Source organism: Mixophyes fleayi, chromosome 4, assembly GCF_038048845.1.
Source record: "Mixophyes fleayi isolate aMixFle1 chromosome 4, aMixFle1.hap1, whole genome shotgun sequence".
Classification (NCBI taxonomy): Eukaryota; Metazoa; Chordata; class Amphibia; order Anura; family Limnodynastidae; genus Mixophyes; species Mixophyes fleayi.
In genome coordinates this window covers 70,984,792-70,991,715 of record NC_134405.1, presented here as the reverse complement: position 1 = coordinate 70,991,715, position 6,924 = coordinate 70,984,792, and positions in this window count along the sequence as shown.

Sequence of the window (6,924 nt, the reverse complement as noted above, 5' to 3'; positions counted from 1 at the left end):
GTATTTTACATCGTTCCAACTGTCCATGGTCACTTCCTTCCGTCAGGAATGTACCACAAGTTTCTATAAGATCAAACAACAGTTTTAATAAATGTTTTTAGATATATATTTTCTGATATCAGGTATTAATAAACTTGTATGTAGATTATATTTTGTATTATTGTGATTGCTGTTTTTAGTATTGGTGGCAACCCTCAGTGCAGTACTTCTTTCTTCTTTTATCTGTTTGACATACTTGGGAATTCACATACCCAGTGTATAGTACCCAATCGTATCATCAGAATGCTCAGAGTACATCCAGCAATGAGTGTGCTGATCTTATAATAAGCAGTGACCTGCACACTTGAATGCTTTTATAAATGAGGACTGGGCTGTATGGGACAGGAATAATGTCATGATTAGAAAGAGGATGGAGGCAAGCAAGATTTCTACTTGAGGACAACACATAGTCAAATTTATGTCTCCAACAAGTTTCTCACTGCCCATATTATTCTTTTAGTGCATTTATCAGCTTATATCTATAACTAATATGCTCTGGTAACACTGCACAAACAATTTGTCTTTTTCCACAAACAGGAAAACAGACTAAAAAATAAATAAATTATGGAGCACCAAAGAAACCTGGTTCTTTCATGTTAAAATACCACTGCATACATATCAATGTTCTCCTGCTGTGTGGCAGCTGTCAAATTAAGTTAGGTTTCATCCACATTATGAAGTTTGATTGCAAGAAAACATACTCAAAACTAATGATACAAACTCTATTGAAAGCAGAGTAGGTGCTCCTATATAGGTATGGTTCCAGATTTAAATAAACAACATCCCAAAATTTGTATTGCCTAAAATTACAGGCAGGCAAAGTTGACACATATAGTTTGCCTGCCATAGCTAGAGGCACACCCATGAAAGCTTTTCAACTTGTATTTTATGAGGAACAGTGGCTAAGGTGATTTGACAAGGAAGGCCGGGGGACCAATCACATAAAACTGCATAATCACTGACCACAGTTTCCCTACATAGGTTTGAAATACAAGTTTAAATTTAAATACAACTCATCAGTATACTGCAAATATTAACTGAGAGCATGTGATGGTCGTACTATGCACTGAACACTCCTCAGAGTAGCATACAATGGTCTTTGCAGCAGTTTTGCAAGTCAAGTGGTGCAAAGAACACAGGCAAGTTGTATACTGAGCAATTAATAATAATATGAGAAGTCATCCTTATTGCCAGCAAGTACATGTGAGCTACATGTCAAAACAAATCTGCAGACTTGAGTGCTTGTTTCCTATATTATTATATATTATGGCAGCTCCTTTATAGTTCAGAGTCCATTTATTTGCAAGGTTTCCAATGACACTTTGAAAGACACTTGGGGGTTAATGTATTAATGTCCTGATTCTTCAACTCCGGCGTGTTCAGCGTCTTCGGCGATTAAATTTAAAGCGGCGCTGCATTGTAAAGGGAAGTTTCCCTTTACAATGCAGCGCCGCTTTAAATTTAATCACCGAAGACGCTGAACACGCCGGAGTTGAAGAATCCGGACATTAACAATGCAGCGCCGCTTTAAATTTAATCGCCGAAGACGCGGAACACGCCGGAGTTGAAGAATCCGGACATTAATACATTTACCCCCTTGCATGTATTTTGTTTATCCCTATTACTACTACTCAGGAATATTATTTGACAAAGGAATGGGATATAATCCCACATACAAGGCTTCTATACCTAACCTCCTTTTAGGTGTAATGGAAACTTGGTATGTAAGCATTATTTTTTGTTTATATTACAAATACCTGCACTAATAAGTATGCAATATATTACTGAACACTGATGCAGGATTTGAAAACCTCAAGGTGCCGTACATTTGATAATACAATAGATGGAGATTAAAAGTTATTTAATTATACATTATATGTGACATTGTGCCTAATAGATTGTGTAGTGGAATTACATTTTGCATTTGAATAACTTCTTTTTTTTTATTGTATATTATTCATTATAGTAATTGTGAATCTGTATTATATGTTATCATCACTATTGTTTGTAAATGTAACATACATTTTAACACTGTATTATAGTCATAATTGTGGACTATCCATTTATTTTTTATATTATTATCTACTACAGCTAGATTGGAAAGTAGATAATGTTCTGGATCATTTATTGCTACAGGAATTGTTTCACTTTTAGTGACCTTTTTGATATATTATTATGGATGATGGGCAGAGTTCTGTTGAATACACTGATGCATATGGATTGACTGTACGCTATGCAGATGTTGATATCACCAGGATTCTTTTTAATGATACAGATTCCTTAGCCTGTGATGTTGACACACCGTCGGAGATTTTGAATTATTTATTACAACTTAAAGTGTGATGTAGAATTACATTTACATGGACTAACGCTTTCAAAATACAACAAGGAGAAGCTTATACCTGGGGGCTTTCGCATTAAGAATCAGCACACCTTCGGGCAACATAGTAGTGACTTTTGTTAGAAGTGGTGTCACTTTTTAAACCAGTGTTTGTTTGATCTTGTGCCTCTTGTGATTAAAATGTGTAGCAAAAAAAATAATATTTTATTATTTGTGATAACTTTATTGGCTAACCAAAATAAATTTTTATATTTTCTAGCTTTCAGAGCACAGAGGCCCTTTCATCAGGCAAGTTTACAAATGAATGACTGAGGACAACATTTAAGAAATGTTACATCAAGAAATTTTTACAGGGAGAGGGGGGGGGGGGGGGAGATAAGATAAGATAAACTAATAAAACAAAGGTTTTCGTTACGCATGGAAGAGTAAAAGTCCTACGAGTTCAGAGATCTGGAGTCACTTTGCTGTGGGGTGTGAAGTGTGTCCATGTAGTGGGTCATAAATCCAGGTGTTCGATCGAGCCCTTGAGTTAATGACTGAAATGTTCTTATCAGTTTGAATTCCCATATTTTTCTCTCCTTCTAATTTTTAAAAAGACCTTTTAGTATTAAGACTTTTAAATCTGTCATACTGTGTCCTGGTCCAGAGAAGTGTTTACCCACGGGGATGTGTGGCTGTGTAAATTCATCCTGGATTGCAGTTTCTGCTTGGTCTCTCAAATTTAAATTCACTCAGGGCACCTTGTACACTGTATCATGTATACCACATTGGAGAATGTACACGAGAATGTGTCAGTGATTTTATAGTCCAGTTGTGTGTTGGGTATGTGGACTGTGTTTGTTAGTAGGACATGGGTGTAGGTTTTGCATTTTTTGTTTTTGCAAGGAAAGGTGCCAATCTCTGATGGTTATGAGAGGGCATTCTAACAAGGAGATTTTTTTTAAATTTAGAGGCTGTTTGTATGAAAGGAGGTAAATCTGGGACTATTTCCTTCAGTCTATTGTCTTTCTGAAATATGGGTTGAAGGTCAGCAGCAATTTTCCCCAAGATGTTCATGTGGTGATTGTAAGTGACCACTAGGGGCACCCTGCTGTTAACCTCCTTCTGTTTGTAATCCAGGAGACTACTCCTTGGGATCCTTGTGACTCTGTGGATCTGTTTATCTATAACTATTGGATGGTATTCTTGTTGTAGGAATGTATTCCTTAGTGATAGCAGGTGTTGTTTTCTGTCTTCACTGTCTGAACAAATCCAAATGTATCTCAGAGCTTGGCTGTAGATGATGGACTTCTTTATATGTCCTGGGTGAAAGCTGTTCCATCTCATATATGCTGGGAGGCCCGTAGGTTTATGATAGACTGATGTTTGTATAGTATTGGGATTATTGTATAGGGTTATGTCCAGGAAATGTATCTGAAATCGCTAGTTGTTAAGAGTGAGTCTAATAGTTGGGTGAAATTCCATATTTTTCTCTCCCTGTCATTTTTAAAAAGACATTTTATCAATATCAAACACTCATACTGACTAATCTACATGCCCCAAATCCTTCTTGTGATTGAACAAGTTAAAATTAATTTTGACACTATAAAGCAAAAGATTAATGGACTTGAATCATTATATCTCGACTTGTCCAAGTTACAGGCAGCTGTCACTGGTTTCAAGGAGGATTTATTGAATTATTTTTTTTAAAAAAAGTTAAGTATAAGACACAATGTTTACCACTGGACACAAGCCACTGAGATCATTCATTATGGGTCAAGCATTTGGACAGAACAGGAAGAGATTTCACAGACATTGAAAGTCAGTCACAAACGTCGCAGAGTGACTCAGACACCATCAATACTTCAACATGATTGAGACGGTTTTTAAGACATGAGCACAAGTTTTACCAAAGGCAAACAAAGTCCTCACAACCCTAATAGACATGGGGGGAGAAAGCATAACAAGAAAGCAAACCCACAGGGCACATGGAAGAAAGAGTGGCATTTAATTTAAGCACTTCTCCTCTGAATGATTGTGAATACATAAGTCTTTGGTGGATCCCCGTGACAGACTTATAATTTCCCTAGGGGATCTCTCGGTCAACCTTTCACATTTTATTGACCGTTATCTGCAACCACTGGCACACTGTTCAGGTAGTTTAATTGCAGACACCATTGATTTCCTGATTAAACTTAAATCAGCTCTTTCATTTCCTGAACATTGTACATTAGCTACTTTTTATATGCGAATAGTCTATACACCAATATTACCCATGAAAAAGGGATGTCAGGAATGCTATTATTAATAATCCTAGATTTCAGGGAGCATCTGTTAAGTATCTCAAGCTTTTGATCGATGGCTCTGCATAAGTTTGTTTTCTATTTGAAAATGATTTTAAATTAGCTACCAGGGACTGCAATGGGCTCTAATATTGCCCTTAATTATGTTAATATTTCAATAAATCCAAACAACCAAGACATATACTTTCTCATCTGGTTTATTTCAGACTTATTCATTTTTACATACATTACATAGACATTTATTTTCTCATCTGGACTGAGGATGAAACACTGCTTTGTTCTTTTGTGAATCCATTGAACCATATGCAGGGCACAATTTGGTTGGCACTGACATTTAGGGGCATATTCAATTAGCTTTCGGATTCGCGGTAACGCGCGTTACCGCGAAAAGTGCGCGTTCTTGCGGGTATTACGGTACCGCATTAACGCGTATTCTCGTTCGCAACCCTATGGGCTGCGAACAAAAATCCACGTTATTGCGGTACCGTGTATTACGTTTCGCGGCTGTTCCGGTGCGTTACCGCGAATCCGAAAGCTAATTGAATATGCCCCCTAGTGTGACCACTGTTAATTACTTTGATGTAACAATCTACAAAAATAATGATGGGGTACAGGAAGGACACTGAAAAGAATACTATGTTGCATTATGAGAACGTACACCCTTACTCTCTGAAATGAGACCTCCCGCTGTCCCAGATAATGTAAGTTGTTCACCTTATATCGGATGTGAAATTGTTGAAGACTATGATGATAATGGGCGAATGATTTATCACCAGAAGGTAAGATCCTGTTGAGGTAAATCATGCAATCGATACAGGTATGGAACTTGACACAACATAACTTTTGATTTAAAAATAAATAAACAAATGGAAGATGATCAGAAAGGTATGTTACATTTTTCTACTGTATATAATATTCATTCAAGAGCATGCAACTAAGCCATTTTGAAAAAACACTGACATTATTTCTACAGACCTTGTATTGCCTAAAGAGTTGAGGTGTCATTATTATGTTGAGTTTATACTTCTTTGTTGTCAGGCATGTCAGTATCAGACATGTCATGTTGTTACACTAACTGTTGGTGTTATCAGTATCGTGTTAACGTACCCAACCCATGTTACACCATGAGGGCTGCTTCATTATGTTGGCAGCACATCAAACATTCATACTGGCTAACCTACATGCCTTAAAAGCAGGTAAAGTAGGCTTGTTTTTAATATTTTCACAGAATTATAGAGTATGCAAGGGAGCCTACTACTAATGTAAGGGAATTTTAATACTTTCTGCAGAACTTGTCAGATTAGGCGTTAGACACACCTTACACCTGATAGTGAACTCCTGAGCTCTCCTCAAACACTTGGCTGCGACTGGCCTGTTCAACTTTAGTAGAGCTTCTAACCCCACTTCTACAGACTATGGGCCTGATTCAATAAGGATCTTAAATTAAGAAGTTTCTTATTTAAGTCTCCTGGACAAAACCATGTTACAATGCAAGGGGTGCAAATGAGTGTTCTGTTTTGCACATAAGTTAAATACTGTTTTTTCATGTAGCCCACAAATACTTGATAGCTGATTTGTACGCTGAAATTTAAAGTTGATATTTGTGTGCTACATGAAAAAAGTCAGTATTTAATTTATGTGCAAAACAGAAAACTAATTTGCACCCCTGGCATTGTTACATGGTTTTGTCCAGAAGACTTAAATAAGAAACTATTTAATTGAAGATCCTTATTGAATCAGGCCCTATACCTTTATTTCGAATCCCCACAATTCCTATTTCTGAATCAATATGATTCTGGGATGTAATAACCTAGTCCAATTTCTTTCAGGAATTGACATTCTCCCTAATCCCTGGTCCGATTACTCCATTGCCTGGACAACATTTCATCTATTGCCTAATTCAAGAGGTTGCCCACCTTCGAAACTAAATGAAATCTTTCTTCAAATCCCCAATTTAAAGAACAACTATCTGCCCAATTACAACAATAATTTGCTCTGAACTTACGTTTGGCCACCCAACTTTCAATGGTCTTGAAAGCCCCCAAATCTGTTATTAAAGGTAGTACCATTAAATATACTTAATTTCGTGAAAAGACAGCAAGCGCTCCCTCAGTCTCAAACTGCAACAGCTTGAGCAAATGCACAAACAGGCCCAATTCGAGCTCCTTCTACAAACAGATTTTGAAAGTAAGAGGAGAAATCCAAATGCTCCTAGGGCAACAAAAAAGAAAAAGCGCTCCGATGGTTAAACAAGAAATTCTA